At 33.8% G+C, this 26,342-nt stretch overlaps 2 long non-coding RNA genes across 2 annotated transcripts in view; one reads left to right on the top strand and one right to left on the bottom strand.

Annotated features, from left to right (window-relative positions):
* LOC118151440 (uncharacterized) overlaps positions 1 to 26,342 on the top strand; it is a 287,479-nt gene that overhangs the window by 173,592 nt on the left and 87,545 nt on the right. The gene's annotated exons all lie outside the window — the stretch shown is intronic.
* Positions 1,355 to 25,675, bottom strand: LOC118151441 (uncharacterized). Its single transcript, XR_004739754.3, has 3 exons — positions 24,777 to 25,675; positions 5,914 to 6,025; positions 1,355 to 4,534 (listed from the first exon to the last, which is right to left on the bottom strand). It is a non-coding gene; the product is annotated as an uncharacterized LOC118151441 (long non-coding RNA).

Consider the following 26,342-nt stretch of genomic DNA (forward strand, 5'->3'; position numbering starts at 1 on the left):
AGCTTTTTCTAGAACCACATTTGCACTCCTTGAAATATATATATATGTATTTCATATACACATGAAATACTCCTTGAGACATATATATATATATGTCTCTAAATATATATATATATATATATATATAGAGAGAGAGAGAGACAGAGACAGAGAGAGAGAGAGAGAGAGAGAGCTGAAGTCTCGCTCTGTTGCCCAGGCTGGGGTGCAGGGCCATGATTTCGTCTCACTGCAACCTTCATCTCCCAGGTTTAAGCAATTGTCTTGCCTCAGCCTAGGGGGTAGCCTTGAATTCCTGAACTCAAGTGATCTGCCTGCCTAGGCCTTCCAAAGTGCTGGGATTACAGGCGTGAGCCACCATGCCTGGCCATATATATATATTTCTTACCTGAGTGCTATACTACCATAAATAAAGGAGGTATGATTGAAGGTTAAATGCATTATCACGTTGCATGGCAGATTCTACATTTCTAAATTATAAACACATTCAGTGTTTAAATGTAAAATCCTAAATAAGATATCTTATTTTCCATAATTTAAAATAATTATGTATGCATGTATTTTTTAATGAACACATTTTAACTACACATATTTATGGGCTACAATTTGATGCTTTGGTGCATATCTATGTTGTATATTAATCCAATCAGTAGTATTGTTCACCTTATGCATTTATCATTTTTCCTTGGTGATAACATTCAAAAGCCTGTCTTCTAGCTATTGTTATCCATAGTCACTCCGCTGTGCAATAGAGCACCATAATTTATTCCTCCCATTAATGGTAACTTTGTAGTCTCTGGCCACCCTCTCCCCATTCTCTTCTTCTGCATCCCCTCCCCAGTATCTGGAAACTACTAATCTCTGATTCTATGATATCAACTTTTTTTTTTAACCTAAGTGTCCAACAATGGTTGAATGAGTAAAGAAAATGTGGTATATATACACAAAGAATAGAATCCTGTCATTTGCCACAACCTGAATAAGCCAAGATTACATCATGTTAATTAAAGCACATCACAAGTACTTCATGACAAATAAAGACAAATACCCCATGATCTCAACATACATGGAATTTCTTCATAATTTTGAATGCATCTGTGCAGTCATATATAAGCAAATATGTAAGATAATATTAAATATTTTATACCACCTATGATGTCAATAAAGTATTAAATATGCATAACTGCTGGATCAAATATAAATTGCCATCACATAACAATTGAGATTTTACTTATAAATTAAAACTAGTTATATTTACATAAAAATTAATATTAATCATGTGTAAAAATATACATGGATACCTTTTGGCAATATCTTAGCCTGTTCAGGCTACTATAACAAAATACATATACTGGGTGGCTTAAACAACAATTTATTTCTTCACACTTCTGGAAGCCAGGAAATTCAAGATCAAGGCATCAGCAGATTTGGTGTCTGTTGAGGGCCTGCTTCCTCATTCATAGACGGCTATCATTTCCTTGTAACTTCACATGGCAGAGAGAGAAAGCTCTCCAAAAACTTTATAAGGATGCTAACTAATCCCATTCATGAGGGCTCCACCCTCATGAGTTCATGTAATTTGAATTACCTCTCAAAGACCCCACCTTATACCATCAAATTAGAGGATAGGGTTTCAACATAAGAATTTTAGGTAGACACAAGCACTGATTCCATAACAGGCAATATTTTAATGATTTAAAGGAGAGGTCAGTGTGCTATTAGAATCAGACCCTCCAATGACACATATCTTTTCATCATCTTTAACTTCATCACTGAAGTTTAGGACCACTGCTGAAAAGTGGAAGTGACAGAAATAGGTTCTAGTTTACATGGAAGCTGACTGGGACTTTTTTACCCACCCACTTGTCAGTATACATACACAGAGTTCCTTAGTTATTCCCACATTTACTCCTGTAAACAAAACTCACTCCTATTTAGAGCTCATCTCAAAAGTATGAGGATTCAAAGGCAACTTGTGGTAAAGTCATTTCTTGCTTCAGACTTAGCCTATTAAAAAAATTGATCTATTTCATTTGTCTCTCCGATTTAATCTATGGCATCAATTAATGAAAGACTCCTACAAATATACATATAAGCTACAGTGATTCAACTCTGTTGTAAAGATAAAACAATTGTTACCCTTTACCATAATTGTATATCACCCTGAATCAACTTGAATTATAACTGAGAAACTAGAAAAGTTACAATTGGCTTTACTTGCTCATTCAGCTGTTACTCTTCTAAAAGATCTGAACCTTCCCACAAATCCTCAGTGGCAATAACAATTCTCTATTTTAATGAATTCACTTACACCCTACTGAGAATTAATTGCTTTGGAAGCAACCCAATGGTCTGACATGCTGAGAGGCCCACTGGTATTTTTTTTCCCTCTAACATAGAGCTGTAAGGAATTAACCAAACTCCTGACCAGGACAATATTTACTTCTGTTATGTCCTTCTACCTCTGTCCCTCTACCTCTGTCCCTCTGTTCCTCTCCCTCTCTACACACACACACACACACACACACACACACACAGACACACACACACACACAGACACACACACACACTAGAAAGGCTTCGGGCATCCTTGACATTACTGATAAAACTTAAAAACTTTCTTGTAGAGATAAAACTAGAAAATTTTGTGATATGTAAATCCAAAAGTAAACTTTTCAGCAACAAAATTATCTTTGTGAAGATTTCTTACTTCTTGAAATCTATAACATGAAGAATATTTGTCATATTTACTTGTATGTAATTGTATATGTCACTCCGTGATTCCCATGTGGGTCTATAATCTCTAATTGAATTAATTCACTAATTCACCAATGAAGCTTATATTTATTCCGGCAACTACTATATGCCAATGTTTGCCCAGAAGTCAAACACTATAATGGGAAGTCTGTTCTAGGAGAGCTACTCAAGTACACAGGTAGCCCATGTGACTCATAAAGACTGGGTCATAGAAGGACACAGCTTAGACAGTGATTGATTTCTATGAACATTCTACTTTTTAAATTTTTTATTTATTTTCTACGCTGCCTAAATTCTTAAATGTCATAACAGAGAGGATAGATAGATCTAATGTGTTCCTAACTGTTCTTACATAAAATGTGAAGAAACCTCGTTCAGAGACTTTTATTTCCAGCCAATTCAGGGTAATCAAAATCAGATTTACTCACATATCTGAGGGAAAAAAAAGAAGAAATATTAAATCAATAAATTTTACTGGATATCAGGAAACAAAGGAGAGTGAACTCTGAATGATGTTCCAACCTACTCCCCAGGGAAGTTTTCACATTGTTGTATGCGGAGCAGGAATTTAAGCAGAATATGCATGAATTGAGGAGATAGATCTGGGAACCTGGGGAGGCCAAGGTGCCTGGAGTAGTTGGGACAAAATAGTGGAGAGGAAAGAGCTATACACATAGACATAGACATACATGCACATGCATGCACACACACACACACACACACACACACACACCCAGAGAGAGAGAAATTTCTCTAAAGTTCTGCAGATACTCTGGCTCAAGCCTTTGAATGACTTGAATGACTACTGATGAGGACACACACATGAGGAAAATACCAAAGACGGGGAAAGAATTTACTTGAAAAAATTAGAAAGAACAATTCTCAGGTCTCATGCAGGGCAGGGCAGAGTGTGTTTTGGAACAGCTGAAGTAAAACAAAATTCATAACTTATAAGTGAAGTACTCTGTATAGTTTTGCTTTAGTAGGGGATACAAATTTAGTCCTAATCTAAATAATTCTTTGGTCCTGCCTGAAAAGCTTATAGCAATAACCAAAAAAGATCACATGGTTTTATATAAAATCACTGTATCCCTGAAAAATATCTCATGAATATTAATAGAAACATAAAAATATCCAGCACCCAGCAAGGTAAAATTTTAACATCTGGCATTTGATAAAAATTACCCGTTTTCTAACACTCGTAGTAAATCAGACTTCAATTATGAAAGAAGATTCATCAGACCCAAAATAACAATGCTTACGTTTTGAATTTACTGCAAGAAAAGCATAAAATATAGCATTAGCATTAAAGCAAGAATATGCATTACAGCTAAGAGCTAGCTCCCAATAAAATTCTGCAAGAAGGATTGAATTGTCTTCCCTCTATAGAGAAAGCACTTTCCTTCTCTGTGAGAATCACCACCACATGCATAGAATGCCTCAGATCCAAGAAGTCCAAAATAGTCTCCACTTAAGGCTTTTGGTATTCTGCTGGCCAAGTTCTACTCCTACCAACTTCAATCCCTAAGGATCTTGGCAAAAGGAGGTATATACAATTAATTTATGATTTACCAAAATATAATGTTGCTAAGCATGTTAAAATCCAATGATATAAATAATAACAACAAAACACCTCTTGGAATTTGGTTATGACCCAGAGTTATTAAACAAAATCATCAGGATGTTTCAAGCTTTGTCCAGGAGTTACTACAATACATCTCCTTAAACAGCTCAGACCATTTCCAGGCCTTTTAGAGTAAACTATTGTAGCACACCAGTCCTGTGAAGAAGCAGGAAATCACAATTGTTAATGAGGAGAAAAAGAAAATCCCCAAACACCAGAATTAAAACAGATTGTATAATTCTTTGATATTGAAATAGTTATGCTTATACTATATGTTCAAGAGCTACAAGAAAGATTGATCATGTAAAGTAGTCACATGAAAGATGCGAAAATGACTCAAATACAGCCTACAGAGATGAAAACTAAAAAGCCTAAATAAAAACCTAGTGAACGGGTTTAATGGCAGAATAAACATTGCTGATGAAAAGATTAGAAAACTGGAAGGCATAGCAATAGAAATTATTTAAAACCAAACATAGAGAGAAACAAAAGACTACGAGTAATATAGAGATGAAGCAGTTGGGCATCCATAGGTCAAAATATAAGTAACCACCAATAGATTTTAGATCAAAAATAAAAATAAATCATGAATATAAAGCATACAATTAAAAAACTTTTAGAAGAAAATATGGGAAAACATATTTGGACTTTGGCTTGATGGAAAGTTGGTAGACATAGAACAAAAACATGATGCCTATAAAACAAATTTGTAAATGGGACTGCAACTAAAAACATTTGATCTTTGAATGATCCTCTTATGAGTATGTAAAGACAAGATACAGACTTTGAAAAATATCTGAAAACCACGTATTCAACAAAAGACTCATTTCTAGCATTTATAAGGAATTGGCAAAATTTAACAGTAACACAATTCAATTAGAAAACGGGCAAAAGGCACAGACATGTCACTAAATAGGATACAGTATGGCAAATAAACATATGAAAAGGTGTTTAATAGTACTAGCCATTAGGAAAACACAAAACTACAATGAGATACCACTGTATATCTATAGAATAGCTTAAAATATAAAATAGTAACACTACCAAAACCTTGTGAGAATGCAAACAAACTATACCACTCATACATTGCTGGTGCGGATATAAAACGGTATTGTCTCTCTAGAAAATAGTTTGAAAGTTTCTGAAAAACTAAATGTACACCAGAAATTTCATTCCTGGGATTTATTCCGTAGAATTTAAGGCTTATATACACTCAGAAACCTGTGCATAATTGCTCATGGAGGAAGATGTATTTAAAATAGCCCCTAACTGCAAACAAATAAAATGTCCTTAATAAGTGAAAGTTTATAAATAATCTGTGGTATCTCAGTTAAGCCCTATCTCTTCCATTCCAAGACCTTTTTACCATACACTGTGATAATAATGTTATTGGGGAGAAAAAGTTAAAAATATGTAATTTGTTTGAAGGAGTGCCAGCTATCTAATTTGTCTCTAACTTGGGAAGAATATACTGTTTCCCATCTTATAAATAGGACAGATAACAAGAAGCACAAATTTTTGGAAAATATACATACCTTGTAGCTAGAAGACCCATGTCTATTATATGTTTCTTCTATTAGCTCATGTGGACAAGTTCTTTAATATCTTACACACTTGCATTCCTCATGTTGGTGATGGAAATAGCTCCTGGAAAGGTAGTTGTGAAAATGAAATCAGTTTAAAGTTCCTATTAGAAACACATTCCATTATGATTTGAGTTCCTGCCCACACATGTGTTTGTTAGATGAAAGTTACATAGTGCATAGTTTACAGCCTGTTGTCAGGCTTAAAGAAATCTGAGTTTAAATTCTGATTTTCCACTTGCCAGTTGCATAAATTGGGGATGTTTACTTTGAACTTTAATATTATCATCTCTGAAGAAAATTAACAGTATTATACCACAGATTTTAAGTTAATAATAAAATGGTATATACTGTATATATACTTTAAACTCAAAATATTTGATGCTAAATATACTCATTTAAGCATGTGGTAGCTTGGTTAACAATTCAGTCTATTTGTTTTTTTATTAGAAATAATAAATTCATAACATATTAAGCAATGAAAGTGATATAAATCAATTGAAGTGCCAAATAATCTATTTTTATCTAATTGAAGATGTTTATTTCTTGAATAGAAACAAGAAATAATCTTAATTGGATTTGAATTTTATGTCAGCTATCTCACAGATTAATATTCTCTATCTGTATTTGGCATATGTATATAATCACATACAACACTTGTATGAAGACTCTTAAGACAGTTGTCCTGAAGTTGTGAATTACAGAAACAGTATCTATGATTCAGGGCTTCAAAAATGCATCCAAAGAAAGCACTGGAAGCCCTAGTATAGTATTTATATTTTCTAAAATTAATATCAGCTAAATTGTCTCTGGCTAATGGAGTTAAAAAATAATAGAATGTAATATGAAAACCATCCATGTAGCCACTTGCATATTGAAAGAGATGAAAGAGATAAAAAATGAATAAATATAAATATAAAATAATATGCATTCTATAAATATGAAATAATATGTATTCTATAGATATGTCCTCTAGAGCTAATTGAATTAATCATCTTTGCTTTTATTAACACCATGTTGCAGAATTGCTGAATGAACGATAAAATTAATAAAGGGATAAACATAAGGAAATTGTCTTCTAAATATAATCTACTACACAAAACGTATTAAAGAGAAGAGTGTTTTTAAAATTGTGTTCTGTAATTAGATTTTCATACATTTCACATTCAATTTTTTTTTTGTTTTAAGATGGAATCTCACTCTGCCACCCAGGCTGGAGTGCAGTGGCACAATCTCAGCTCTCTGCAACCTCCCTCTCCTGGATTAATGAGATTCTCTTACATCAGCCTCCCAAATAGCTGGGATTATACGTGCATGCCACCATGCCCAGTGAATTTTTTTGTATTTTTAGTAGAGACAGGGTTTCACCACACTGGTTAAGGCTGGTCTTGAACTCCTGACTTCAAGTGATTCACCCACCTTGGCCTCCCAAAACGCTGGGATTACAGACTTGAGCCACCATATACAACCTCAATGTTTTAATGTATATGCAGAAATTTAGAAAGTCTTCAGAATCAAGAATATTATCATCGTTTTTCCTCTTTATTAATTCAATATTTTACAGTTGCTTTAAAATAACCCAAATAGGAGAGGGTTGATTGTATTTCCATATTTAGTTTCTCAGTTAAACTGAGAAAATATGCATACTTTTTCAGTTGGTTTATCTGAATAAGGGAAATTTACACTGACAAAGAAGATAAAATATCAGAAAGATATAGTTAAATTTTATGCCGAGTTTAAAGTAAAAGTAATGCCACATGTTTTTAATATGCAACAAAGAGAGTGAGCTCTGAAATATTAAATGAGCACTATTTATAATATTAAATATTTTTATTTTGTGGTGCAACAATATTTAAAATTTTAAATATTTTTTCTTTGCAGATCATTTAAAAGAGTCATTCAATTTAAGTGCATCATTTGTATTACTTCTAAGGAATAATGATATTACAGCATTTAACTGAAGTGCTTGTTTCAATAGTTTTATTGCTGAAATTATGTTTGGAGATCAAGATGCTCAAGGGGGCCTTCTATTTTATGACCTTCTGTTTCACCATGGCTTGATGTATCTGTAGTAGCTAGCATGATTTCTCTAACTCAGGAAAAACTCAGTATATTTGGTTGGTGATATGATAAATATGAGGAAAATATGCATACAAACATGTATCCCTCACATTCACACATATGTGAGGGCAAAGTGCCATGTCATGTTGAAGAATTTTAATTGACTTGAAATTAGAGTATTAAATATGCATGTGGCATCTAAAATAAAAATGCAATTGCTAGGCATGCTGAAACTCTTTTCATCTGAAAATTGATAGCAACATTTGGAAACTAAATATATGATTAGTATATATGATTTGTTATAATACAGAAAAATGAGAATTATTTTCATTGGGAGAATAAGAAAACAATCTTCTAGTTACAAATCCTATTTTATATTAAAATTATCCCCTAATATTTTCATGGAATATGGGCTATAAGCCCATTTCGTTGATACTCTATACATGTAAAAGAGATCCAAAGTGCCATTTATTGCTTGAGTGCTAAATTAGCTCCAGTTTCTTCAAGTAAATGAAAGAAATAAGAACTATAGGGGGATGGGAAAAGATGTGGTAGACTTATAATACAATAATAATACTGTCCCTGATTTCTTAATTTTCCTGGAGTTCACAACTTTTGTTAAGTTATTATTTTTCAGTTCTTCCTACTAATAAGATAAAGTTTAATTTCTCACTCTTTGACTTTGGTCTGGCCATGTGACTGGCATTAGGCATGGAAGGAGACAGAACTGACAGTGTGCAGTTATGATAATAGAAATTAAATCATCATACACATTCAGACTTGCTCTCTTGCAACTCAAATATCATTATAAAAATAACATGCCCTAGATAGTCAGTCTGCTAGTTCACAAAGAAGAGACATGGGGTCTGGAGCTGCCATAGCCCACTCATCAAACTGCCCAAGGAGAACAACCTTGCAGCCAAACTCATCCTGAAATAAACAAAACCAACCAGACTTGAAGATAATACGCAAGAATAGTTTTTTGTTGTTGTTGTTGTTGTTACATCCACAAACACAGATGTGGTTGTTTCTTAAATGACATTATTTGACAGAGTTAACAAGCATGATAAGCTAACAACAAAAGTTAATAAATTCACAGGCCCATAGTTAAAGTGAGAGGCACCAATACAGGGCTACAGTGAGATTCAAGAGCTTATATTTTGATGGAGATGAAGAGGGGCATTGCTTGCCCCTGTGATGTGATTGTCCCTGAAGAGTAATTGTTTTATGGCTATTAAAACATTTTAAACAAGTGTATTGTGAGAAATAATTAAAGTGACAGTGATTATATTGGCAAATACACATTGGAAAGATTCTCAAATAATGTGGTTTGTGTATGAGCTTGTCCCAAACACCAAGGCAGAGGACACACCTTTCAACCTCAAAACATGTCAGACTGACACATTTTGTTGTTAAGCCTTGACTATCCCTTTGGGATACAGTTAAAAATTATGAGTCACTCAGGAAATTAACTCCAAAGGCTGTTCTTAATGTATTATGTCCATTTATTAGCAAGCACCTTAGTATTATACATCAGTTGTAGTTTTCTCTATGACAAGGATGAGTGACCCTAGTAAAAACTCTAATGAACAATTTCTGCTGGGATCTCTGGAGGGCTTCTTACACTCAAAGACAAGGTGACACAGAATTAAATTGAGATACCTTATAAATAAGGAAGTCAACTCTGAATTAATTCTACCCATGATTACATTGAAATAAACTTGTTCCATCCTGTCAGAATCAGAAATAACTTTTTTTTCTGGAGGAAGAAAACATCATTTGGGATAACTACAATTTGTCATGCATAATACATGACAATTAAAAAGAACCATATATTATTGAAGATAAAAAGATGGAGACTTAACCAGAATAAAGACAATATTACAGAAAGGAAAAATACAACAATAATACAATTAAGAACTAAATAAATGGGTTTAACTTTATAATGACACAATTGAAGACAAGGTTCCTAAGCTTGAAGACAGCTCACTAGAAAATATCCATACTGAAGCATAAAAGCAAAAAAAAAAAAAAAAAAAAAAAAAAAAAAAAAAAAGGAAAAGAAAAGAAAACTGTTTAGAAAATCGAGAAAGGAATTTAAGAGATGTATGAAACATCACAAAATATTATGAATAGGAGTTCCATAAGGAGGAAGTCAAAAAAAAGAAGTGTTTCAAGAAAAAGAAGAAATAATTAACAATTTTCAAAAGATAATGACAGTAATAAAGCCACACACTTAAAAATCCCAATTATTCCTAAACTGAATAAAGCAGCTTGAGGAAAACCCACATTGCATTAAAAAAAACAGTGATAAGACTTATAGCTAATATCTCAACAAAACAATGGAAACTGGAAGACAATGGAACACCACCACTGAATTCCTAAAAGCAGCTGCTGAGTAAATATTGTGTAACACTGTCTGGATGGAGTCCCCAACTAGACTGAAGTTCTTATTATCCATTTAGAACTAAGGTTCCCAATTCCCCAGGAATGCTGTGAGTTCACATTTGGGTCTTCATAAAAATGCCTCCAGCTAAGGTTAGCTGTGTTACCCAAGCTTTTACTACCTCAGCAAGAATAGCCCACAGTCAAGAACTAGTTAATGGGGTGAACAAATATGCATTTTATTTGTCTCAACTAGGGATGACTCAATGGCACCAGAGGCCCTGTTGAATTGGCGAAGGCAATTCCTCCAACTTGCTTCCTTTCAATTATTCCTCCTAAGAAAACTTCCTAGTAAACATCCCAAAAGAAAATCACCTTCAAGAGGTTATACACATTAAGATAACTGCCGAACTAAAATTCGGAAGTGAAGGTGATGTATAGGTATTTACTCTTTTCTTGTGCCTCCTCAAATTTGTCACTAGGAGCATCTCACTAACAGGAACTGAGGAAATTTATTAGAATAAGGAACATGATTTGATTCCCAACAATAAAACAAAAGAAGTGAATCAGAATAAAGACACTAGAAACTTAATATAAATGTATTTTAAGTTTATACAATAATAAAAATCATGTCTTATGGGTGCTAAAATCTATGTATCATAAAAATTATAATGATAAAAAACAGAAAGAAGCAAATGGAGTCAAAATATTCAACAATCTTAATGTTTTTGTTAATTGTTAGAAGTACCAACAGATATTTAACTGTGATAATTCAATGATGCATGCTGTGAACTCTAGGGTATATAAAAAATGAAAACAAAAGAATACAAAACTAGCTAACAAAAAATGTAGATCCTGGTGGATAGGAGGCAGGACTGGATTGCAGGTCAGACTCAGACAGACGGAGCAGTGTGTGGAGGTTTTCATAGAGAAATTTAGCTTCAGAACAACTAGAAAAGCAAACCAGGAATCCTGAGAGGACCCACAGATCCTCTAAAGCAAGCAGACTGCTCTTGCAGGATCTGGGAGATGCCCCAAATAGTCTGAGTGCCCAAATTGTGCAAGTGGGAAAGGAACACCTTCGGCTCCCAAACACACAGACATACTGGGGAAAATGAAGGTCTAGTTTGCAGGATAAGTTTCTTACCTTACTTGGAGCTGAGTCAATTTAGAGAGCTGAGCAAAATCTAGGAGTAGAGGAAGCAGCGGGAAAGGCCCTGGGAGCTTGCTGGGTCCTTAAGAACTGCATTCCTGCCTGGCATCACAGGTACCCTTTGGGAGGGCAACCAGAGACACAGGGAAATATGCCACAGGGAGAAGGAAATCTCCAGCTGAACTTTATAACAATTTGAACTGGAAGAGAAGATTTCTGGCCAGAACTCAGGGGAGGGCATGAATCCAATGTGCAGACTCCACAGGCAGGGAAGACCCAAAGCCCTGTTCTTTCCAAGCTAGGAGGCAGGTAGCCTGAGGCAAGTTCTCAAGCTTTACTACCCCGCTGCCTGGAAACAGACTCAGGACTGTTGGGGAGGCATAGTATGAGAGAGACCAGCCCTTTGGATTGTGTGGGAGTTGCATAAGTCCTGTGACTGCCGGATTTCCCCCACTTCCCTTACAACATGCATGACTCAGCAGAAGCAGCCATAATCCTCCTTGACACATAACTCCATTGGTCTGGGAACCTCACCCCTATTACCCACAGCAGCCACAGCAAGACCCTCCCAAGGAGAGTCTGGGCTCAGATACACATAGCCCTGCCCTCACCTAAAGGGCTTTCCTTTTCCACCTGGTAGCTGAAGACAAAGGGCATATACTTTTGAGAGTTCTAGGGCCCCACACACTGCTGATTCCTCTCCATACTACCACAGCTGATGTTCTCTGGAAAGTGCCATCTCTTAACAGGAGGCCAACCAGCATAAAAATATAACATTAAATCACCAAAGCTAAGAACCCTCACAGAGTCCATTTTACCCCCTGCCACCTCCACTGAAACAGGTGCTAGTATCCACAGCTGAGAGACCCATAGATGGTTCACATCACAGGACTCTGCAGACAAACCCCAGTACCAGCCTGGAGCCATGTAGACTTACTTGGTGGCTGGACCTACAACAGAGATAATAACCATTGCACCTTGGCTCACAAGAAGTCACATCCATGGGAAACGGGGGAGAGTACTACATCAAAGGAACACCCTGAAAGACAAAAGAATCTGAACAACAGCCTTCAGCCCCAGACCTTCCCTTTGACAGAGCCTACTCCAATGAGAAGGAACCAGAAAACCAACTCTGGTAATATGACAAAACAAGGCTCTTTAACACACCCCCAAAATCATACTAGCTCATCGGCAATGGAACCAAACCAAGAAGAAATCCCTGATTTACCTAAAGAAGAATCTAGGAGGTTAGTTATTAAGCTAATCAGGGAGGCACCATAGAAAGGCAAAGCCCAATGCAAGGAAATCCAAAAAATGATATAAGAAGTAAAGAAAGAAAAATTCAAGGAAATAGATAGCATAAAGAAAAAACAATTAAAACTTCACGAAACATTGGACACACTTATAGAACTGCAAAATGCTCTGGAAAGTCTCAGCAATAGAATTGACCAAGCAGAAAAAGAAATTCAGAGCTCAAAGACAAGGCCTTTAATTGACCCAATCCAACAAAGACAAAGAAAAAATAATAAGAAAATATTAACAAAGCATCCAAGAAGTCTGGGATTATATTAAATGACCAAACCTAAAAATAATTGGTATTCTTGAGGAAGATGAGAAATCTATTTGGAAAACATATTTGGAGGAATAATCGAGAAAAACTACATCAGCCTTGCTAGAGACATAGACATCCAAACACAAGAAGCACAGAGAACACCTGCAAAATTCACCAAAAAAATACCATTGCTTAGGCACATTGTCATCAGGTTATCTAAAGTTAATTTAAAGGAAAGGATCTTCAGAGCTGTGAGACAAATGCACCAGGTAACTTAGAAAGGAAAACCTATCAGATTAACAGCAGAACTATCAGCTGAAGCTCTACAAGCTAGATTGGAGCCCTATCTTCAGCTTCTTCAGAAATAAAACCTTTTCAGCCAAGAATTTTGTATCTAGTGTAACTAAACATCATACATGAAGGAAAGATACAGTCTTTTCTAGACAGACAAATGTGGAGAGAATTTGCCACTACCAAGCCACCACTACAAAAACTGCTAAAAAGAGCTCTAAGGATTGAAACAAATCCTAGAAACACATCAAAACAGAACCTTTTTAAAGTATAGATCACATAGGACCTATAAAACAAAAATACATGTTAAAAAGCAAAAACAAAAAGCAAGGTACACAGGCAAGAAATACATGATGAATGTAATGCTACCTCACATCTCAATATGAACACTGAATGTAAATGGCCCAAATGCCCCCTGAAAAGTTACAGAACTGCAGAATGGAAAAGAACTCACCAACCAACTATCTGCTGCTCTCAGGAGACTCATCTACCACATAAGGACTCACATAAACTTAAAGGGGTAAAAAAAGGAATTTTACGAAAATGGACAGCAAAAGCAAGCAGTGGTAACTATTCTTAGATTAAAAAAACTTTAAGCAGCAGCAGTTATAAAAGACAAAGAGAGACATTATGTAATGGTAAATGGCTTTGTCCTACAGGAAAATATCACAATCCTAAACATACATGTACCTAACACTGGAGCTCCCAAAAGTATAAAACAATTACTAATAGACCGAAGAAATGAGATAGACAATAACACAATAATACTGGTGAACTTCAATACTCCACTAGACAGATCATCAAGATAGAAAATCAACAAACAATGAATTTAAATTATACCTTGGTACAAATGAACTTAAGAGATATATACAGAACATTTGTATATATAGAACAGATGTATACAGAACATTTTATCCAACAACCAAAGAATACACATTCTATTAAAAAATGCATGGAAATTTTTCCAAGACAGACCATATAATAGGCCATAAATTGAGCCTTAATAACTTTAAGAAAATTGAAACATTAAGCACCCTTTCAGACCATAGTGGAATAAAATTGGAAATTAACTCCAAAAAGAACCTTCGAAACCATGTAAATGCATGGAAATTAAGTAACCTGCTCCTGAATGAGCATTGGGTCAAAAATGATATCAAGATGAAAATAAAAATTCTTTTTAAACTGAATGACAATACTGACACAATCTATCAAAACCTCTGACATACAGCAAAGGTGGTGCTTGAAGGATGTTCGTGGCCCTAAATACCTATATCAAACAGACTGAAAGAGTACACAACACTGTGGAAAGAAATGATAGACAACACAAACAAATGGAAACACACTCCATGATTATGGATGGTTAGAATCAATATTGTGAAAATGACTATAGTGCCAAAAGCAATCTGAAAATTCAATGCACTCTCCATCAAAATATCACCATCATTTTTCACAGAATTAGTAAAAACAATTCTTAAGTTCGTATAAAACTAAAAAAGAGCTCACATAGCCAAAGAAAGACTTGCAAAAAGAACAAATCTGGAGGCATCACGCTGCCTTTCAAACTATACTATAATGCCATAGTCACCAAAACAGCATAGTGCTGGTATAAAAATAGGCATATAGACCATTGCAACAGAATACAGAACTCAGAAATAAACCCAAATAATTACAGCCAACTGATCTTCAACAAAGCAAACAAAAATATAAAGCGGGAAAAGGACATCCTTTTCAACAATCGGTGCTTGGATAATTGGCTAGCCACATGGAGGAGAAAAAAAACTGGATCCTCAATTCTCATCTTATATAAAAATCAACTCAAAATAGATTGCGTACTTAAATCTGAGACCTAAAACTATAACAATTCTAGAACAGGAATTCAAAATCATAAACATTTTACAACGGATTTTGGGGACTTGTAATAAGTGCCTTTAGCCCCCACCATGATTATGAGACCTCCCCAGTCATATGACACTGTAAGTCAATTAAACCTTTTTTTTTCCCAGTCTCGGGTATGTCTTTATCAGCAGCATTAAAACAGACTAACACACCACCTGTAATTTGATAACCTAGGGAAAGTGAAAATAAAATATTAAGAAAGGAAATGTAATAATAAAAATATTTTATTTTTGCAAAAGAAGATGATATAGAAGAAAAGTAACAGAAAACAGCTGGGCCACATAGGAAACAAATTGTAAGGTGGTAGATACAAACCTTAATATGCCAGTAATTTAAGTATAAATGAACTAAATATTCCATTTGTAATGTTAAAATCAAGATTTTCAGACTTAATTAAATGACAAAATTTTTTAAATTCTCTATATATTACTTAAAGAAAATAATCTAAGATATAGAGGCCAAGAACTCTTGAAAATTGTTTCTTTTTTTTTCGAGACAGAGTCTCACTGTGTCGCCAGGCACCAGGCTGGAGTGTAGTGGCACAATCTCTGCTCAATGGGAAATTTTTTTTAAATGAAATTAAATACCTTTACATCAACTTTACTTTTAAATTCTACAGTAATGGTTGTCTTAATGTATATTACCTCCTGAGGGAGTTTCGCTTGTAAGAAGTTTTCTTGGAAGTGTTCTCAGGAAGAACATTTGAGAGCAAGCAAAGAAAGAAAGATTGGTAGAGGGAGAAGCTAACCTGCAGTGAATTTTTCTAAGTAAAATAAGACATGGACAGAAAGATAAATAATACATTTTCTCAGTTCTATATGGAATTTAAAAAAGTTTGAACTCATAGAAGCAGAGAGTAGAATGGTGGTTACCAGGGGTTGGGAACTGGGGAGATGTTGGGGAGTCAGGGAGACGATGGTCAAAGAATATAAAATTTCAGTTAGATAGAAGGAGTAAATTCAAGAGCTCTATTGTACAACATGGTTACTATAGCTAATAATAATGTGTTTTATTTTGAAAATTGCTAAAAAGAGGTTTTAAGTGTTCTTGCCACAAAAAGTAAGTATGTGAGATAATGCATATGGTAATGCATGTAGTTCTACTGACCCATTTCACAATATACATATATATATGTATTTCAAAACCTCAGACTGTATAGGATAAATATATGCATTTTTTGTCAATTAAAAAGTCAAATTACATATAAAAATAGAAAGTTTAGAAATGCATACAGCATTAAAAATTCTACACTGAAAGAAAGCTGGTGTGAATATACTATTGTTAGATATGGTAAATTTCAATGCAGGAAATAAAGTATATTACATAATAATAAATAGGCAATCAATTAGAGGTATTCAACACACACACACACACACACACACACACACACACACACACACTACCTTACCTTCATGATGTAGAAAAACAGAATTTCGTAAAACTAAAAAGAAAATGGACAAATGTGTAATCATGGAATGGGATCTTAGTACACACCTCTTTACTCTTTTGCACCCAGGGGATCTGGATTTGACAATCCAGGGGAAGTGTAGCTATCAATATTTTAAAAGCTCAACAAATGATTTTATATGTGTCCCTTCCCTTTGTAATACTTTCCATAGAATTATTACCATGGATAGTCACCTTCCATGGTGATTATCATGAATCACTAGATTCAAAATGTTTATTAGATACTAAACAACAAAACGCTCATTTTTTTTAGCATCACAGAGTTGAAATCTTAGGTTTCACTTCTTTCTCCTCATATTCCTAGTCTTTTCTGTCTATACCTTTTCATAGATAGCAGCAGATTGTAGCATTGGACAATAGCAGTTAACTTCTGACTGCCTGGAAAACATGGAAACCAAAGTAGGCTTTCATAGAGAAATATAGTTTTGCTAGTGAAATGTTTATTTCATTTCTGAAGATTTACTGAGACAAGTTAGCCAAGGTTATATATTGAATGATTACATGGGGAATCATAGGCCATCTTTGTGAAAAAGTAAGAGCAGCAACATAGAATAAATTGCTAATACCGTCAACTTTACATAAGTTTTTACAAGTGTGTGGTTTTTTTTTTTTTTTTTTTTTTTTTTTGGTTTTTGGGAAAAAAGAATGGGAGAGAATCACCTCAGGGTGTGCCATGCTTTCTTTTTACTCTGATGATGACTGAACTCAAATCCAGAATTTACTATTAGAATATTCACAATCCCATTATTGTTACACCATGTAATATATTTACTTGATAGCTATAGAAATTACATAGCTTAATTTATTTGAGTTAACAAAGTTCGAGTTTCAAACTAATTTTATGTTGTAAGTTAATGAAAACACATTATGTAACTATCTCTGGATCTGTCCAAACAAGGAAAGTGACGACATCTCTCTGCTCCACCACCAAATATATATTTATGTACATTTTTAAATGGTACTTTCTGTAAACAAAATTTTTGTATACATTCTTGTAGATAAATTCTCTTGTATTCAAACAAATTAGCTTGCATTTATTATTCTAAATTTAAAATCAATTATTCAATTCAAGAGAAAAAGAAAATGTTGGGTACTAGAATAACATAATGAAGCTATATAAGAAAAATGTGGGAACAAGCCACTAAAAATTCTTAATAACTGTGTTTTTTCTAAACTATAAGAACTTATAATTCATTTCTGGTTCTCTAGTTTGCAAATATATGCCCATAAGATATTCTATAGCTGATTAGTAATTAGTTCATTTTACAATCTCATATTTCTGATAAATTTCTCCAAAACTGAAGATAAATAGGAAGTCTATACATTTTTTCATAATAAGTAATAAGAGCCAAATATATGACACAAAGGTCGTATGGAATTTAACTATACAAGCATCCTGAAGAAGGCATAATCTTTAATGGCAGAGAGGAAACAAACTACCATAAATGATTTTACTCAGATTCTTAGCAAGACCAATTATAATTGTGGATGCCAAGGATTAACAGTGATTTATCTTGTAAACTCCTTTACCCACACACCCTGTCACAGTTTAACATCCTGGTGTGAGTAAAGCATGGGCTGTGAGGAACAGAGACTGTATCCAAGCGTAACATGCAGTATAAATGTGGATTTAGCTTTTCAACTGAATCGCTTTAAGCAATGTTAAAAAAATATATTATTCGCTAACAAAGGAGTAATTTGCATTAACAATATGTTTGGTTTTTGGTGTTTCTATGATTTTTACAGGTTTATTTCATTTAATAGAGATTCATGCAATTATGAAAATGTTATTTTTCAAGTACTTATCAGTACCAGACAGTATGGCTAGTTTCAGGCTAGGGCAATTATCAGTTAATTTGGCATCTATCTAGCAGATTGGTTCCCAAATCACAAGGCTTTTCAAACTAAATAGCATTTATTTTGTGAGTTGCTCACAAGTGCTCATCTGCATGTATGAAATTTCTCCTCTGATTCTGGTTTCTGAATGTGCATGTTAAGGAGAATTATAGGGTTGAATCTGTTTAATGTATTTAAGGTTCTAACTAACTTATTGTCTTCTCAGGCCATTCTTAAAGTTTTTAACTCATTCAGTTAGTAATTAATTGTTCTAGTAAGGATTTGTATCATTAACTTACTACACTGCCCTCAATTTGAAAGCCTAAATTATGAATGGAAATCTGGAAAGATTCTACTAAAAATTCTAGTTCACTTTCACAGAAACCCGTATGTAAAAAAATGAAAAACAAAAACAACAGTGACATAAACACAACAATATATACAGTTGATTTTTACAAATTAGAAAACTTTATGTATATTTTAGCTGTAACGATTAATGTAATATCCTAAATCTCACCGAGCAATCTAAAAACAGATACGCCATCTATGCACTTATATTTTCGTGTACTCCATTTCTTAAATGTGTGTCCCACAACTGAATTCACTAAGATTATATATAGTATTTTGTCCTTCAGCATACCTTGGAAAAACACACTTATAATTTATGATGATTGAAAAATGCCACTTTTAATTTTAACAAAGAAATCAAAGCAATCGGCTATGTGTGCATTTATAAGTTTCTTCTAGCTCCGATTTTTTTTTCAAACAGACTCTTAGTCTGCCACCCAGGCTGGACTGCAGTGGTGCAAACTTGGCTCACTGCAACTTTCACCTCCCAGGTTCAAGCCAGTCTCCCACCTCAGGTTCCCAAATGGCTGGGATTACTGGTGCACACCACCATGCCCTTCTAATTCTTGTACTTTTGGTAGAGACAGGGTTTCACCATGTCTGCCAGGTTGGTTTTGAACTCCTGACCTTAAGTGACCCTACTGCCGCTGTCTCCCAATAGTTCCCAAAGTTAAAGAAAAATAATCAATTTTGATGTGTTTATATTAGTTTATTTGCTTTTGTTTGCTTACCGTGAGATATATAATCTGTGCCATTGGATTCCTTTTTGTTGTTCTTAGGTTTTTTGTCTGTTTGTTTTTAAGAGACATAATGTCAGTGTGTTGAAGTGCAGTGATGCAGTCATGGCTCACTAAAGCCTCGACCTCTTAAGCTCAAGCCATTATCCTTCCTCAGCTTTCTGAGTAGATAGAACTACAGAACTGCAGGTGCATGCTACCACACTAACAAATTTTTAAATTTTTTATAGAGACAGGCACTCACTGTGTAGCCCAGAATGGTCTCAAACTCCTATCTTCAAGTGATCCTCTCATCTTGGCCTCCCAAAGTGTTGGGATTACAGGCATGCACCACAGAGCCTGGCCTATATTCTTTATATCAGTTTTACCTATAAGTAGGGAAAAATTTAGTTCAACAATATTTCTACCTTCATATGATATTCTTCCTTTGTTCAATATCATTTAAACTTGACATTTTATGAAATGTTATAGGAATTTTATAATGTCTTTTTAATTACAGCATAATAAAGGAACTCAACAATTCTTCCTTTTTATCAATAATCAAGAAAAAAAATACACTGAGTAATTTTATTTTCTGAGACAGAGTCTCATTGTCACCCAGGCTGGAGTGCAATGTTGTGATCATGGCTCACTGCAATCTTGACCTCCCACAGCTCAGTTGATCCTCTCACCTCAGCCTCTTGAGTAGCTGGAACTACAGGTGCATGCCACCACACCCAGGTATATATATTTTTTTTTCTTTTTTTTTTTTAGTAATGGAGTTTCAACATATTGCCCAGGCTCATCTTGAACTCCTTGCAAAGAACAACTTGCCCACCTCAGCCTCTCAGAACTCCCGAAGTGTTGGGATTACAGGCGTTAGTCTTTATGCATGGCCGTATCATTTTTATTCACATTTATAAAGGATTTAAGATGATTAATTTATTAACTCTTGTTTATTGACCACATTAATCAAAAGTGAATTTGGTATTTTTAGAGTACAGAACAAAGGGGTAAAAGTATTTAGTTTATTGTAGGGAAGGTAAAGAGAAATAATTTAACTACCTTGAATTCTTAACATTTGCTTTGGCATTATTAGTCCAATATTCCAACTATGCTAAGCCATGTAACCAACAATTATCTGAAAAGCTTATTTTGACTTTTGACACACAATGAAACTGCAAGAATTTCTTTGTTGGGTCCAACTGTGCCGATAATCTGCTGATACACATGAGTGCAGTCATTTTGGTAGATTAGTTGTTTATGGTTAGTATCATAAACATATTGCTGTGCTATAATGACTGTAAAATAATATAATTCTTGGTCTGATGTACTGTTCACACAGTCGAATATTCTTATTAAAAAGTTTTTCAAACTAAAGTGTTTCAGTTGACATTTTTTTCAAGGTTATTATTCTTAGTTTTTGTGCTTTCTTTAAGAATATGACATTTACATAAAAATTCCCAATGTTTGATTCATTCATGTATTCATTGATTTATCAAACTTTTAATGAGCCGCTTTACTGGACACTGGGCTTTCACACTAGTGGAAAAGAGAAAATGTGAGCAAATATATTAAGTGAAAAGATATGTAATAATAAGACATGCATAATGCTCTATTGTCATGTGTAAATTTTTGCACTAAGGTAAGTACAAGCATTTAGTGAATTATTTTATTTTTAGCTTACATAATTATTTCGCTGGAAATGAGCACCATAAGTTTACTGTTTTGTAAAGCATCTCTTTATTCTTCCTTTTATTTCTATTATATTCACTAATCACTGTTGGAGGAGGTTCACCCAAAGTTCAAGGTATGTTTGTTGTTATCTACTCAATAATAATTCTTTTCTAGGTTTAATAATAACTATATTCACTGCATTTTCATTAACCTCTTGTTTTAAAGATTTGTTTTATATGCTAATATATATAGGTTTTCTGAAGGTCTTTGTATAGCTTATTACTATTCATCTGCTGTTGCACTGACCCAAAAACCTGAGCGTTATCAGTAACTCAAAATACCATTTGTTCACCTTATTTTTAGTAATATGGATATACTTTATGTGCATGTGTATGTGCAGGCAATTTTATAATGTTTTCTAGAAAAACCAAATTATTTTCTATTAAGAAAGTTGTTTAATGTTCAAAAGACTATTTTTTTTTTAATGTCCAAGTCAGTCTTATTTTCATGAGTATTACTTTTCCATTCCCCGACTTTGCCCAGTGCTTTGGTGATTTTCTTCTACTAAGCCAATTAACCTTTTTGTAGAATTATTTTTCCCACATATTTAGTCCTCCTGAGTTTAGCAGATTACACAGCCATATTTTCCATTACAAAAACCAAATTCTTTACCATAGTTGTGCAGATTATAAAATAATCTCTGTTCACTTAAATATATACATGGACAGCTAATACTCAAATATCTAATATGTATAAGGAATTATGAAAGCTTGTGCTATCTTACAAAAAGGTACCAATAAACTTGTATTTTAAAGGAATTCTTGAGAAATTATTTTTTGTCCCAACTAGGGATAGATAGGAAAAAAGTAAATTATGGAGGAACTATTAACAATGAATTCTGAAGGTTGGCTATTTGACCTTCAGAGATCATCAAAACCTAGATAAAAGACAATGTCATGAACAAAGGCACTGAGGCAGATAGCCAAAGGAGGATTCCTGGGTATGGGGAAAATTTATTTTAGCAGGATTGTGGAATAAGAGCAAACTTTCCATTGGAGACTTGCTTAGTTTGGGGTATACTGTAGAAAACCTTTTGTGTAAAGCTAGCAAAATCTAATTTTTTGAAGACAATTAAAATTTTGGATCATATTAATAAAACATTGTACAATTATTCATATTTTCTAAGTATATGAATAGAAAATGATTTTATTAAAAGGAAATGAATTATCAATTAAATAATTTACATGTATGAAGTCATATATAAATAAACATGCAGTAGTATTAGACAAAACAAATGTTAGAGCTAATGGATACATATTTACATGGCTAAGAATTAATGGCAGAAGAAAAATGCATTGTCATAAAATATTATGCGCAAAACCAGGAAAACAGCAGCTTTTGAACTATTACATACAACGTGCTGGAGAACCACAGAACACAGGGGAGAAGGAGATAATTGTAAAAGAGAGATGAATAAAGAAAAATAGATTTCAGGGATTTCATGAAAATAGATTTTGATGTGTTAAGCAATAGTGAATCTAGTTAGGTTTTTGAAGACATAACAGGAGACTGAACTTTATTTCATATGTTGACTTGCTCAAATATATGTGTGAATTCAAATAGTTCTGACTTAGAGTGAAAACTGCAAGTTGAAAACAGCTGTCTGTAGTTTCATGGCTCCAGATTCACTCAGAAATAATAATGGGGGTTATTTCATTGTAATAGAAAATGAAAGAAGATTGAAAGATGGTACTGAGGTAACAAGAGATTCTTCATCATCCACTGAAGTTTGTAGTAATTATGCTTGAAGAGAGATGCTTTTATTCTGCAGACTCTCTTTTCTTGGCACAGCCATGCCCTTTTCTTGGATCTAAGGTACTTGAGATTAACAAAGATGAATGTGGTCTCATTTTGAAACTTCACTGATGTGCATTCTGCTCAGAAATTTTTATGCAGTCTGACAAATCTCACTTCTTACAATCTGAGTTATTTTAACATATATCATTTTATTTTATCTCCATTTGACAGATTTTTAAAATGTTCATTCTTTAATTGGCATGTGGCCCAAATAAGTTGTATGAAAAAATAATAGAGAAGATCGTCAGAGTTTTTAATTAGGTCAAGTCAATTTTCTCTGCTTTTTCTTAAGCCAAGGGCATCATTATTAGAAAGTGTCTAATGTGATACAGGATTTCAAAAGCAGCACAATCAATGGCTTTTCCATTGTCATGAAATAATAGGGCTGAAGCTTAATTATATTTCAAAAATGAAAAGCAAAAATTTTGAGCCTCTTATCACAGGTTTTCTGAGGTTACAATTTATAAAAGTAGAGATAAAAATCAGTAGATTTTCTCCGTTTTGTGTACATTGTAGACTCATCAGCCCTTTGTTGTAAATGGCCTTAATGTTGTGGTAGTTTGATCCTGTGAAGTCATTATGACTTCAAATATGTAGATGTCATTTAACTTTAAATATTTTTTCTGTTTCTTTATTCACACAGAAAGCTTAATTGACCTGAAATGCTTTTCACTATACTGCTTTCAACATTGCATTTTGTTATATTTTTTTTACTTCAGAGAGTTAGAAACAATAGATACTGTAAAAGTTATATTTGTCTAAAATTCAGTTCATTAAAAATAATTTTCTGAATTTAGGTAATTTAAAGCTTTAATGATGTGTCTTTGAACACTGGTGGACTCACTATAATAAAATCCTGTATAGAGATTTGTTGTTTAAATATCTTCTTACCTACAATATCTCATGTGCTCTCCTTGTTATATATTACAGATTTTAGAGCCAATGTTACTTATTCTTGTTATATAGATATATAGATGTAGTAATTGGGGCTGACAATATTAAATGCTATGCCATGACTATACAACCTGATTAGTAAGTCTGTGTGTGTGTGTGTGTGTGTGTGTGTGTGTGTGTGTATATATATATATATATATATATATTAGAACTGGTGAAAGACACTGAATACCTTAAGACATGAAACCAGTCCATATGATATCTGCCTGTGAACATTTCAAACCAGATAGAGATCAGTGGCTTGGGAGAGAAATGAGAAGAGAAATCAAGACTCCAATCTAAAGAGAAAAGCCTGGTGAGAATTTTCAGTGTAGAACAAAGACAAGCCTATGTACCAAACAGAACTGCAGCTAGAGCTAATTGTTACAAAGGGTGGCATTTTTCAAGTGGCAGAATGCAAACAGAAGTTTGCCTCTCTGCTTTATTACAATATTAAGTGTAACTCCTCCCAAAAGAAAAGGAAGAAAGGAAAAAATTCAGAAATAAAGGAAAAAATTCAGAAAGAAAGAAAAAGAAGGAGAAAGAGAAGAGAAAAGAAGGAAAGAGGGAGAGAGGGAGGGAGGGAGGGAGGGAGGGCATTAGATTCCATCTGCCTTGCCATTCCCACCTAACTTCTTCCTACCTCATTGTGTCCAACTCCTGTGGATTTCTCTAACTTCTCTGTAGACACAGGCAGCAGACAGTTCCATCCTTTCATTTCTAGAATCATGAAGTAATATCCTAAAAGTAGACTGCAGTTTCTAAAAGGAAAGCTGTTATAATTAAAATAGTATTCCTTAAGATTTTGATAAAATGTAAAAGCAACTAGAAATGTCCATAATTTTAAATGTTGAAATAATGATTTAAACCCATAAAAATAAGACTATATAAATACATATCTATATTATGGATATGCATTTATTTTGAGAAGATTCAAAATAAAATCAAATATTTAAGATTTTTTTATGGTTCTATATATGTAATTACTAAAAATTAGGTAAACAAAATTCAGAGAAGCAAAAATGTCTGTATAAAGGTTGCCACTTTAATTATTAAATTAACGTCACAATTCTGTGTCTGTTTAAAAGACTTATTAAACAACATGAATTAAAAGATACAGTAATAAAAAATATTTTATTTTAGACCTACATTGCCCTTTAAAATCATAAATGCTAAATAAATTCTTAGCTTTAAATGATAACAAGCACAAGCCAATTGAGCCTTTTGCTCATTCTAACATAATATGTTACTTTAAAAAGCAAAATTGGCCCAATTCAATAATTAAAAATGCCTACTGCCATGTAATAATCAAAATTTGAAAGTGACTTAACATTAAGTCATCTTGCCTTCACATGAGGCCGAATGCTGGCTGCAGTCTCCTCTCTTGCAGAAGCTTCTTGATCAGAATTACATCACTTTTAAGTGACTCCAAGCCAAAAATTTGTATGGTGTCTCACAGGTCGCATTATCAGAAAGTAGCCCTATTTATCTGCTATTCTGGTTTCTCTAGCGAGTCTCTCCATTTTCAGTTCACTAAGAAGTGAGTCACATCTCATACTGTGTCAACTACTTGCACAGAACAAATTTCCATAGAAACCCTACTCAGCTGACTTGAGGTGAAGGACAGTTCACTCCCTCCTACCTTCCAAAGCAATCCACAAGATATTTCAAACAACTCCCCCTCAAAACCTCCAAACTCTCCAGGCTCAAAAATCCTATCCTTATATACTCCCCATGCTGCTGAGTTTTTTTTTTTAACAGGGTTGTGACAATTTTGTATAAAATTTTTCGTTGTGATCTGTTTTACCACTCACTTTGAAATGTAGTGGCATCTATTGCCTCCATAAAGTAGCTGAAATTGGCTTGGAAGAATTTGATGGTAACGTTTTATGTACATATACACAGATATAGGAATAATTGTAGTAAAATAGAGTAAAGCATCTATTGGTTTTAAATAAGACATGTTTTCAATGTTTTATAAATAGTTTTAAAAGCATTAAAAGGCATTGAAAGGTTTGAAAGAAAAAGCATGTTATGCTTTGTGGATTGATACTATATATCCCCTATATTTTCAAGAGCTCTAATTTCACTTTCGCCACTTTCCTTTGTCAGAAATTATGTTTATTTTCAACTTTGATGCATGGAACATTTCAAATTACACGTTTGGAGTGTGTGCATGCACGTGTATCTTCCCCAGAGTCAACAATTG

The sequence above is a fragment of the Callithrix jacchus genome, chromosome 2 (genome assembly GCF_049354715.1).
Source record: "Callithrix jacchus isolate 240 chromosome 2, calJac240_pri, whole genome shotgun sequence".
NCBI lineage: Eukaryota > Metazoa > Chordata > Mammalia > Primates > Cebidae > Callithrix > Callithrix jacchus.